This window comes from Argiope bruennichi, chromosome 4, assembly GCF_947563725.1.
Source record: "Argiope bruennichi chromosome 4, qqArgBrue1.1, whole genome shotgun sequence".
Lineage (NCBI taxonomy): Eukaryota > Metazoa > Arthropoda > Arachnida > Araneae > Araneidae > Argiope > Argiope bruennichi.
Window position 1 is genome coordinate 128,965,724 of NC_079154.1, and position 13,023 is coordinate 128,978,746.

The 13,023-nt window shown below is 39.0% G+C and overlaps 1 protein-coding gene across 3 annotated transcripts in view; it reads right to left on the reverse strand.

Moving 5' to 3' along the window:
• LOC129966881 (obscurin-like) overlaps positions 1 to 13,023 on the reverse strand; it is a 291,121-nt gene that overhangs the window by 43,629 nt on the left and 234,469 nt on the right. The gene's annotated exons all lie outside the window — the stretch shown is intronic.

Consider the following 13,023-nt stretch of genomic DNA (forward strand, 5'->3'; position numbering starts at 1 on the left):
CTCCCGTTTCTCTATCAGTACCATCTGCAAAACACTTTCTGAGAGTAGAGTTTTATGTCGAGTCCCTTTGGAAATATTTTTATGTATCGTTCACTGAAGAATCATGTAAGAAATCACAAAACAACAAATGAGCATTTCAAGCGTTCTATTTTTCACATTATTGTTTACAAGGTATCTTTTCGTACTAGATTGATGATGCTCTACATCATTATAAATCATATTTTTTCTCTATCTCGTTCTGTTTTCGAGATAGGAATGCTTGCTAACTCTGCAGTTTACCATGAGGTGGCGCCATAGGTAGTTTCATTCAATAGCTCATGGCTAGACAGCACTTTTATGAATATAGCAGAAGTCGTTCCAAAGTTAAGAGGGTGGTAATGGACGCTAGTGGGTATACTGTAAAAACAGTTTGTAATTTAATAAGTAAAGTATTTTATTTAATATTTAGCACGGTAGTAAGAACTTGGAAAGAGTTAATAGTCTTAAAAGTTAAGATCATTGAGGAAACTATTCCACTTTTGTCCTATCTTAGTTCTTGCACCCCTCAGGGGCTCATCTACTATAGGTGAGTACGGGTGTCCCAATCCCGAGGTACCCAGGTACTCCCTTTATGTTTACTCTCCACTGCGCCTTCTGCTGTCTCCTTTTTTTCTTCTTTCCCTCGAGGGTAGACGAGGGAGCTCTCCATGAGAAGCTGTCGCCGTTCTGTTTGCTTCCTGCTTCTCATGGACAGCAAATACCCCCACGTGTTTGCCGTGCGTGGCGACCCATTAGACGGGTGGTGCACTGTGGTCCCCGGTGTATCAATCGGCTGGTCGCTAGCCACCGGAGTGGTTAGTTTGCTAGGGATCAAGCGAAGGGGTTACTCCTTGGGCTTGGCGTTAAGGGTGGTCACTGTCCCCGGGGGTAACTCCCAGCGTATAGGTACCAGTTAGCATTATGGTAAGAGCTGAGGCTAGGAACATCTAGAGCCAGTTACTGCCATCCCTTGTAGGGCTCCGTGGTGGGCGATGCCGCTGGGCCCGAATCACCATCAATATCGTATGGGCTCCTCCCGGAAATCTCCCTTCAGTGGGCAACAAAAAGAAACAAAACAAAATTTTCATTTCAACAAAGACAAATATTTTGATCACTTTCTTGTCATTAAAAGAATATCGGAAGACAAAGAAACATTTCATTCTGTTGAAAAAGCCATCAATAGTACAATTGGTGAAGTCGCTTCAATTCGGAAACTCCGCTCTGGAGACTTGCTCGTTGAAGTTTCATCTAAACAGCAAGCTAATAAAATCGTAAAACTGAAAGCTTTAGCCACAATACCAATCACTGTAAGTGCACATAACTCACTTAATAACTCGAAAGGTGTAATAACATGTGGAGAGTTATTCAATTCAACAATTGAAGAAATTATGAAAGATTTTCAGCCTGAAGGAGTTATACATGTACGTCGTATTTCAATGCGACGAGACGGGCAGCTCCTCCATACGAAACACCTTGTTCTTACATTTAAAAACCCGTCTTTGCCGGAATCAGTTAAAGTGGGTTACTTGAAATTGGCGGTCCGACCTTTCATTCCGAATCCTTTGCGTTGTTTCCAGTGCCAACGTTTTGGGCACTCTAAAATGGCCTGTCGCGGGACACTCACTTGCGCCCGTTGTGCAGAGAAGGGACATGACAGCCAGCAGTGTAGCGCACAGGAAAAGTGTGTTAACTGCGATGGCGCCCACACCTCCTTTTCACGATCATGTCCACGTTGGCAAATGGAAAAAGAAATAATAACGCTCAAAACGAAAGAGTAAATTTCGTATCCTGAAGCGAGACGGAAAATTCTCGCTAGAACACCGTCACCTGGGAAAAGCTATGCCTCAGTTGTTCAGAATACATTTTGCAAAAACTGTACATGTACAAACTGTGCTAAATTTACTTCCCAAGCAACTCACAGTGAAAAGTCATGCGACTCCGACACCGAACCATCAATAAACAATTCAACTGAAACACATATATCCCAAAAGCCCAAATTAAAATAAAAAATACAGAAATCACTCCAGCTAAAGCTTTCTAAACGTGGTCTATCACCAAAACAACTGACATCGACCCTTAAAAAATCCCATGTTAAGAGTTCTGTAGCTCGGGGACTGGCAAGAAAGGGCATAGTTCAAAAGGACTTACCAAGCATCTTTGGTGGCTTACCTAGAAGTCCCGATCTCATCGCCCTACATCCATCTGATGAGGATGATAATGACTTTGCAATGACTTGCGAAGTCACTCCTATTCAGGCCACTGACCCTACTATTTCAAAAATTAAAAAAACTTTCTTAATGGGTACCTTCCTTTCATGGAATTGTCGCGGCATAAGATCTAAACTTTATGATATCAAGTCCATTATTAACAAATTTCATCCAATCTGTTTCGGTGTTCAAGAAACTTTCTTGACGCCTAGCATTCCTATAAAATTGCGTGGTTTTAACTGTGGGCGAAACGATGCAGACACTGGACATCATAGTTCGGGAGGCGTCTGTATCTTTACTTCGAATTTGCATCCAAGCACACCACTTATTCTACACACTTCACTACAGTCTGTGGCTGTACAAGTTCACACTCGAACATTGGTCACAGTCTGTTGTATATATTTACCACCTCATGATATCATACGTCTCCAAGATCTTGACAACTTAGTGAATCAACTTCCTAAGCCATTTATCATACTTGGCGATTTCAACGGGCATAGTACTTTGTGGGGTTCGGACAGTACGAACTCTCGCGGGCGACAGATCGAACAGTTTATTTCTAATAACTGTTTCTGTCTGCTCAATAAGGATGAGGAAACATACTTCCACGAACCAACACGCACTTTCCATAGTCTGGACTTGGCCATTTGTTCTCCTGAACTTCTACCATTCTTGAATTTTACAGTCGGGAATGATCCCTATAATAGTGATCATTATCCTATAATAGTCTCCCAAGCTGATAGCGGTGGTGCGACTTCATGTCCTCCACGTTTCCTATTCCAGCGGGCAGATTGGACTGCTTTCTCGAAACGGGCAGATATCACAGAGACTATGGTCAAAACTCCTGACAGTTCGGAAGCAGTGCAACATGTCGTTGATATTATAATGAACGCCGCAAATGTAACTATACCAAAATCTTCCCCACGTCTAAGGAAATTTCGTAGACCGTGGTGGAATGAAGCTTGCCGTGACAGTTATAAAAATCAGAAAAAGCTTTGGAACATATTTAGAAGGTATCCAACAACGGAAAATCTCGTTGCTTTTAAACGTGCCAAAGCCCTTGCTCGTCGCATACGCCGTCAAAGCCAGAGGGAATCCGGGATATCCTTTGTTTCTTCTCTGAAATATTATACTCCCAGTAAAACTTTGTGGAGGAAGGTAAAAGCTGCTAATGGGATTTATAACGAATCTTCCATTCCTGTTTTAAAAACCGGAAATGTGATGTATTCTGCCCCATTAGAAGTTGTCAATGCTCTCGGCCAAGCATTCGCACAAGTGTCAGCAATAGATTCTTATAGTCCTGATTTCCTGGTAATTAAGAATCGCGCGGAACGGTTGCCTTTGCGTTTCAATGCTAGAAGAAACCTCGCATATAATTGTGAATTTAAGATGTCGGAACTGGAAATGGCTTTGTGTCAAGCCAATGATACTAGCCCAGGGCCAGATGGAATCACCTATAACATGATTCGCCATTTGAATATCACTTCCCTTTCTAATCTGTTAGAGTTATTCAACAGAATTTGGACTGAGCAGAAGTTCCCTTCACAATGGCGCGAAGCTACTGTGATTCCAATCCTAAAACCCGGTAAGGATTCCTCCAACCCTCTGCATTACAGTCCAATTGCTCTGACGAGCTGCCTTTGCAAGACTTTTGAGCGCATGGTCAATGTTCGACTCGTATACGAATTGGAAAAACAAGTATGCATCTCTCCGTTGCAGAGTGGTTTCCGTAGAGGTAGATCTACTTTCGATAACCTCGTATTGCTGGAAACCAAGATACGCAACGCATTTGTCAGAAGGAACCACCTTGTCTCCATATTCTTCGATATGGAGAAGGCATATGACCGTGCTTGGCGCTTTGGCATACTTTCAACACTTTTCAACTTTGGTTTTAGGGGCAACCTGCCAATTTTTTTACATAATTTTTTATCGCATCGTACTTTTAGAGTTCGTTTAGGAAACTTTTATTCTGATCATTTTATTCAAACTGAGGGAGTCCCACAGGGAAGTGTCCTCAGTGTCACACTTTTTATCCTTCATCTCAGCCAAATCCTTAATCATTTGCCTTCTTCTGTGTCTTGTAGTTTGTACGTGGATGATCTGCAGATTTCTTATGAAGGTAGTAACATGAGCCTAATTGAGAGGCAATTACAAAATGCCGTGAATAAAGTAGTGGCATGGTGCAAGGGCAATGGATATGCTATCTCTCCTGGGAAGAGTCGCTGTCTACATTTTTGCAGGAAGAGAGGGATTCATCCAGATCCGAATATTTTCATTGAGAATGTTTCTATTCCTGTTGTGAACGAGATACGATTTTTGGGAGTGGTTTTCGATCAGAAACTGAATTTCCTTCCTCATATCTTATACCTGAGGAAGAAGTGCGAGAAGTCCTTGAATATTTTGAAGGTACTATCCAGAACATCTTGGGGAGCTGATCGAACCTCCCTACTCCGTATTTACCAAGCAGTAATTCTCTCTCGATTAGATTACGCTTGTATGATATACGGTTCAGCCCGTGCGTCTGTTTTGCGGCATTTGGATACCATTCACCATTCTGCTTTAAGGATCTGCTCAGGGGCATTCCGAACTTCCCCGGTAGAGAGCCTGTATGCTATTTGTTACCAACTAATTCTTTATCTAAGACGAAAGAAGCTATCTGCCCTTTATCATTTTCGAACAAAGTCTCTGTCAAATCATCCCATTTCCCAAACAACTTTACCAGTTGGTCTTCGAAGACTCTATGATGCCCGATCCTCTCACATTCTCCCATTTACTGAGAGGATCAAAGCAATTCTCCACGATTTATATATTAAAGAAGTTTCCATAAAACCGCATGATTTCTCTTCCTTTCCACCCTGGGATATCCCAAAATTTTCCTTTCTGAATCCCTTCTCAGGATTCGACAAAAATTCAACTGCTCCAGTTGTTTTTCAACAGCTATTTACCCCTCAGGGGCTCACCTACTATAGGTGAGTACGGGTGTCTTAATCCCGAGGTACCCAGGGATCTTTACTCCCTTTAGGTTTACTCTCCTCTGCGCCTTCTGCTGTCACCTTTGTTTTTTCTTTCCCTCGACGGCAAGCGAGGGAGCTCTCCATGAGAAGCTGTTGCCGCTCTGTTTGCCTTTTGCTTCTCATGGACAGCCAAACACCCCACGTATTTGCCGTGCGTGGCGAGCCATTAGACGGGTGGTACATTTCGGTCCCCGATGTATCAATCGGCCGGTATCCTAGGCACATGACTGGGCTGCTCAAGGGGATCAAGCGAAGGGGTCACTCCTTGGGCTTGGCGTTAAGGGTGCTCACTGTCCCCGGGGGTGACTCCCAGCGTATAGGTTCCGGCTAGCGCCATGGTAAGCGCCGAGGCTGGAAATGTCTAGAGCCGGTGGCTGCCATCCCTTGTTGGGCTCCGTGGTGGGCGGTGCCGTCGGGCCTGAATTTTTGTCTTTTTTGCATGGGTCTTTCTTCACACACCGAATCAGACAAGCCAATTAACGTTGCACAAACTGAGCTTTCGAAATTTCTTCCAAAATTTTTAGTTGTACATGGTAAAGACGATTAACTTAAAAACATGTCACCTTTTTTGATACAAAAGTATATTCAAAGTACTGCTGGAAACGTCACATCTGTAAAGAAGCTTAGATCTGGAGATTTGTTAATAGAGACTGCGACGCCGAAACAGTCAGAGCAACTTCTAGCCATAAAGAATTTTGGTGATGCCCCAATAGAAGTATCTGGCCATAAAACTCTGAATTATATCATATCTAGTATGGATCTTACTATGGTTAGTGATGAAGAATTTGTTTCCGAACTGCAGTCATTTAGAGTAACAAGTGCACGCCGTATAACATTAAAAAGAGATGGTAAAATAATTCCAACTAAGCATGTTATTTTGACATTTGCTACTCATGTGCTTCCCAGAAAGATAACAGCTGGGTTTATAAGTTGCGATGTGCGTCTTTTTGTGCCAAACCCGATGCATTGTTTTAAATGCCAGAGGTTTGGACATACAAAAACTAGCTGCCGCGCTTCTTCCTCTCGCTGTCCACAATGTTCTGAAATTGGCCATGATGACACTCCATGCACAAAGCCCCAAAAATGTGTTAATTGCAACGGTAGTCATCCTGCTTATTCTAAATCCTGTCCCAAGTGGAAGATTGAAAAAGAAATCCAGACCATTAAAATTTCTAGAAATATCTCTTTTGCAGAAGCTAGGCAAATAGTTGAAAAACGAACTCCAAAGGAAAATCTCCCATACAGTACAGCTTTAAAAAGAACGACTTGTTCAAGCATGCAAACTGAACCGATACAAATTCAAGAAAACAGTTGTCCATCGCAAACAATCGCGAAGCCTTTTCCCTCTCCATCAAATGAGGAATACATTACCATCAAACTGAAAGATTGGCTCGAAATAATAAAATCTAACAAGTCTTCCATAACTAAAGAAAAAAAACATTACAAAAAACCAAAAAACTTTAAAAATTGTTCCACAAAATAAAAAGAAAAAAAAGAATCTTTCCATTCAAAACCAAAATGAACAGAAAGAAAAGATAAACGTAAATAGTAAGGACGTTGAGTTGGAAATTCATCCATCCGATGAATCTCTCAGCGAAATGGACCTGAGCGATGAAGCTAGAGTAAGCACAGCCAAGCCAAAAGTTTTTAAATCTAAATTCTTCAGAAAACCGAAATGACAAATATTAATTTAGTCTCTTGGAATTGCCACGGTTTTCAAGCTCATAAAGAGGATATCAAATCTATTATTAACAAATATCAACCTGTTTGCTTGGGGATACAAGAAACATATTTGACTCCACGTGTCTCTCCCAATCTTAAAAACTATATCCTTCAAAGAAAAGATAATGAACAAAATTCTAGAGCATCTGGCGGAGTTGCATCTTTAACTTTACGTCATTCGCCAAGTAATGAAGTTGTTTTAGACATAAATTTACAGGCAATTGCTGTCCAAATTCAGTTGAAAGTTCTAACAACAATCTGCTATTTATATTTGCCCCCAAATGACTATATTGAACAACGACATTTGAATCAATTAATAGAACAGTTGCCAGAACCTTTTTTTCTCCTAGGTGATTTAAACGGACATAATCCTATTTGGAATAATGATGATATCAACACTAGAGGAAGGCAAATGGAAAAACTAATTGATGATAATTGTCTCTGTATCCTTAATGACAATAATCCTACTCACTTTCACCAAGCTAGCAAAACATTCCACACGATTGATCTTGCACTTTGTTCTCCTTCCCTTGCCCCTTACTGGAAATTTTCCGTGGACTCAAATTTATACAACAGCGATCACTTTCCTATTGTATTGACGTACATGCACAGTGATTTTTTATTTCGTAAAAGACCTGTGAGATATAATGTTAGTAAAGCAAACTGGCCATTGTTCAACTCAATATGTCAACTTACACCAGATATGATTGATGAAACGTCTATTGATTTGACAGTCAAGCTTGTAACCGAGCATATAATTGCAGCAGCAGATATCAGTATTCCCAAAACATCGGGGAAAATACCAAAGCTATGCAAACCGTGGTGGAATGATAAATGTGAAAACTGTAAAAGAGCACTAGACAAAGCATGGAATACCTTCAGGAGATACCCTACCACCCAAAATCTCATTAAATTTAAAAAAGCAAAATCTGAATTTCGTAGAATCCGACGCATTAGTCAGGAGCAATCCTTTCATTCGTATGTCAATTCCATTCAAGGACAAATACCTTCTAAAATCATGTGGGACAAAGTAAAAAAGATTTTTGGCTGTTACGCAAATACAGATAAAATATCCTTTTTAAAATTGAACGGACGAGTAATTTCTAATGCAAAAGAAATTGCTAATCTAATTGGACAAACTCTTTCTAATATATCGAGTGAAGAATTTTATCCAGAAGATTTTATTGCTTTTAAAAAGCAGACAGAGAAACAAGCATTAGATTTTCTACCTTCATACGGGGAGGAATATAATACTACTTTTAAGTTTCATGAATTGAAAAATGCATTAAAAAAATCCCATTCTACATCACCGGGACCTGATAGAATACATTATGATATGTTGAAACATCTAGGTGATTCGTCATTGCGGGTACTCTTAACTTTATTTAACAGAATTTGGATGGAAAGAGTCTTCCCAACCAACTGGCAAAAAGCCATAATAATTCCTATTCTCAAACCTGGGAAAGAGCGGCAAGATCCCTCTAATTACAGACCAATAGCCCTTACTAGTTGCCTCTGTAAACTAATGGAACGTATGGTTAGTCACCGACTGATGTATGTCTTAGAAGAGAAAAACTGGATTTCCCCTTTCCAAAGCGGTTTTCGCAAAAAGAGAAGTACATTGGATAATTTACTTAAACTAGAGACTGCTATCAGAGAGGCTTTTGTAAGCAAAAAACATCTTATATCTATTTTCTTTGATATGGATAAAGCCTATGACCGAGCCTGGCGTTATGGCATTTTGAAAGATTTATTTAACTTGGGTTTAAAAGGGAATCTACCAATTTTTGTACAAAACTTTTTGAGGACAAGGATCTTTCAAATTCGTGTTGGTGATATTTTATCAGATACTTTCATTCAGCATGAAGGTGTCCTTCAGGGTAGCGTACTAAGTGTTTTACTGTTTATCATAAAAATAAATGGGATTGTTTCGAAAATCTCACCATTTGTACATACTTCACTTTATGTCGATGACATCCAGATCCATTGTGCTAACGAAAGTTTGGATTTCATTCAAAAACATTTACAAACATCCATAAACAATATGATAGACTGGGCTTTGAAAAATGGATTTGTTTTTTCACCTCAGAAAACAGTTAGTGTTCACTTCTGTAAACGACGTGGCCTTCATGCAGATCCAGAGCTTCGACTGAATGAGTCGGTCATTCCCACAGTTAGTGAGAAAAAGTTTTTGGGCGTGATATTAGATAATAAACTAACATTTCGCTCTCATATTCAAAACTTGAAAAGAAAATGCCTTCAAACGCTAAATATTATAAAAGTCCTTTCAAACACCTCTTGGGGAGCAGATAGAGCCTCTTTGATGAAGATATATAAATCACTGATACGCTCAAAGCTTGACTACGGGGCACCCATTTATGGCTCAGCTGCCAAATCCACCTTGAAATTGTTAGACTCGGTGCATAATCAAGGACTTCGTATAGTTACAGGAGCTTTTAGAACATCACCAATTCAAAGTTTACAAGTTATAAGTGGAGAGCCCTCCTTGGAATTGAGGCGGAAACGACTTTGTTTATCCTACTTTTATAAAATTAAAAGTGTGGAATACCATCCACTGTGCAACAAGGTTCTTAATCCTATATACGGATCGTTATTCTCTAGGAGATTGTCTTTTACGCCAACTTTTGGATTCCGTATAGGAGAGATTTTACGAACATTCAAAACTGAAGACTTCCCGATTGCTGTAAACATTAGTGGTCCACCTCCAGGCAGGAGTCGTCTTTCAGTTTTGTAGATGATTTTATGCACTTCCTGAAACCATCAACATCAGACGTGATGTTTCAGAAATGTTTTTATGAACATAGACAACAGTATCATTCTTTTCAACCTGTTTATACAGATGGTTCGAAATGGGGTAATAATGTTGGCTCAGCAGCAGTTTTTCGTAATGTAATAATATTCGAAAGACTTCACCCTTCATGTTCTGTTTTTACATCCGAACTTTATGCAATATATCTAAGCCTTCAAAAAATTGCAACGTCATCCCCCTCTAAATTTATTATATATACTGACTCTAAAAGTAGCATTGCAGCTTTTAAGAATGTGTCATCGAAAAGTCATCCCTTAGTTCTAACTAGTTTGCACATATGTAATTCGCTAAAAAATAATTTCACGATTAAATTCTGTTGGATTCCTGGGCATGTTGGAATTTGGGGGAATGAAAAAGCTGACAAGGCAGCAAAAAGCTCAACCCTGTTGAAGGAAAATTTTGTTCCATTATCCGATGCATTACAAGCAATAAAAATAATTCAAAGTAAATTCTGGCAAGCTACATGGGGAAAGCTATCTACGAATAAACTTTTTCAAATACAGCCATCTATCAAGGGTTTCAAAAGTAAAATTCTGACTAGAAAGAAAGATGTCATCATCACGAGACTTCGAATAGGCCACACCTATTTGACCCAAAAACATCTTTTGCACTCTGATCCTGCACCACTTTGTGATAAATGCAATTGTGTTTTAACGGTTAAGCATATTCTGTGTGAATGCCAAGATTTTAGATCACAACGACAAGTTCATTTTGGAGCGACTGTTTTTAACTTAAATGACATTTTAGGAGATAACCCTCTTCCAAATATTTTTACTTTTTTAAAAGATATTCAAATTTTACATCATATTTAATTGTATCTACTTAAAATGTTTTAATTTTTAACACGAAAGCCATTTTTAACAAATGTTTGGCGCAGAATGATCAGATCTGGTCCTTGCGCCATAAAAACCAATTAACCAATCAACAGCTATTTAACTATCATCGCTGTCGGTATTCTTCATTTACACCAATATTCACTGACGGTTCCAAATCAGTTGATCATGTTGGTTGTGGCATTGTTCCCCCATCTGGTGTTCTGAGCTATCGTATACATTAGTACTGTTCTGTATTCACTGCTGAGCTAGTAGCTATTTTTTATGCTCTCCAAGAAATTTCCTCCTTGGCTCAACGGAATTTTATTATTTATACCGATAGCATGAGTGCATTAGAAACTCTTTCTCACTACCACAATAAGATGCACCCGATTGCTAATAGCATTCTGTTTACTTTGAGTCATTTGAAGATCGATGGTTTTAATGTCATTTTCAGCTGGGTGCCAAGTCATGTTGGTATCCCTGGGAATGAGATGGCGGATTCTTTAGCTAAATCTGCATCCTCCTTCCTAAACCAAGAACTCCCATACTGTGATATCAAGAGACTATTGGCGTGTCGTGTTTTGATTACTTGGCAAGAAACGTGGGATTTATTGACCCACAATAAATTGCACTCTGTCATGCCGTCCATTGCTATGTGGCCACCTCTTCCTATCCGTGAGGTAGATGTCAAGCTAACACGCCTCCGTATAGGACATACGCGCTATACTCACAAACATCTGATCTTTGGCGAAAGGGCACCAATGTGTCAGACGTGTCATGTTGATTTAAGTATTAAGCATGTTTTAATTGAATGTCCTGTCTACCATCCCCATCGTGTCAGCTTTTTCAATACATCATCCGTAACTCTAACCGACTTGGTGGGTGAGAAATACCACCCAAATATTTTTACATTTTAAAAAGCAATTCACCTTTTTACTTGCATCTAATTGCCTTTAAACATTTTATCGTCTGTTATTGCATTTTTATGGAGTCGTATCATTAATATCACACTTTTACCGTTTCATAATTAATTTCTTCCTGCGATTCATAAATTTTAAAATTTTATTAGTTGATTGCTACATTGCTTATACTATATACAGTTTATCTTAGTTGGTATTAATTTATAATTGATTGATTCAGTTCATATTAATGTGCTCTTAAATTAAACCATATGACTGGCGCAGTATGGCCTCACATGGCTCTTGTGCCAATAAACCATACCTACCTACCTTAGTTCTTGCATCTTGCGTCAGAAAATATGAATGTGCTTTAAAATTAGAGTCTTTTTTATAAACTTTTTAAGAATCCAACTTTTTTGCCTATTGAATTGCACTTCAGAAAAGTTAATTCCTTGAGAATTCTGGAATGACTCCCACAGTTTCTGGGTGAAATTCAATAACATCGTCTCTTGAAAATGAGATATAATGTGAAGGACATCCTTTTTTCGTCCATTGAACTTTGACAGTCTTCTACTTTGTGGCTAACTCTCAAAAATATCAATCACCTTAGAATTTTTTAACACTGCTTGCAATTTGCATAGTTTTTTTGAATCAATTTTTTCATTCTATAATTTCATTTTCCTGTCATCAGCAATTCTACTCTTCCATTACCTATGATGCTGAACGGCTTAATCCTTGAGGTTACTTACCTTTAACAAATTTACTCTAAATGTGATGAAGGAAAATGGATGATGAAAAGCTTTGTTTTATTTCACTTCTGTTAACCATACGCAAACTTTTGTGAAAGAACATAAGAATATCATCTGAAATGTGCCGGCGTCCTGGCATAGGGGTAGCGCGTCTTCCCCGTGATCTGGGCGTCCCGGGTTCGAGTCCCGGTTTGGGCATGGTTGTTCTTCTGTTGTTCTATCTGTGAGATGTGTGAATGTGCCCTCCTGTAAAAAGGGGTTGTGCAAGCGAATGAATGATGCGTGAGTGGCAAAGTCGTACTCTTGGTCCTAGTTGGCGCTGCTATAAAAAAATAAGAGACGTTCCCCCTCTGGCTTAAATCGCTGTCTTCGTAACAGCGGGCTTGTCAGTGGCAAGTGCCATAAGAAACAAACAAACAATCTGAAATGTTAATATATTTTTAAAATATAAAATTCTTTTTCTGCTAATTTATGTATGTAAGATATAAAACTATAAAATATTAAATCAATATTTCTAGAAAAGGAACTTTCTTTATTTCTCTCTGCTTTATATTTATTGTTATTATTTAAATTGTACGCATAGTCTGTGACTAACAACGCGCTCTTTTCTTTAGGGCGAAAAATCGGACATTCAATTTCACCTAAAATCAAACGATAAATTATTATTCAATTACATTTGAATGTGATCCTTTGCCGTTTTTGTTCTTCAATTCTAAATCCTTCAATTTAATTTCAAAATGGAACGCTGACCTACTCGTATTTCAAACCG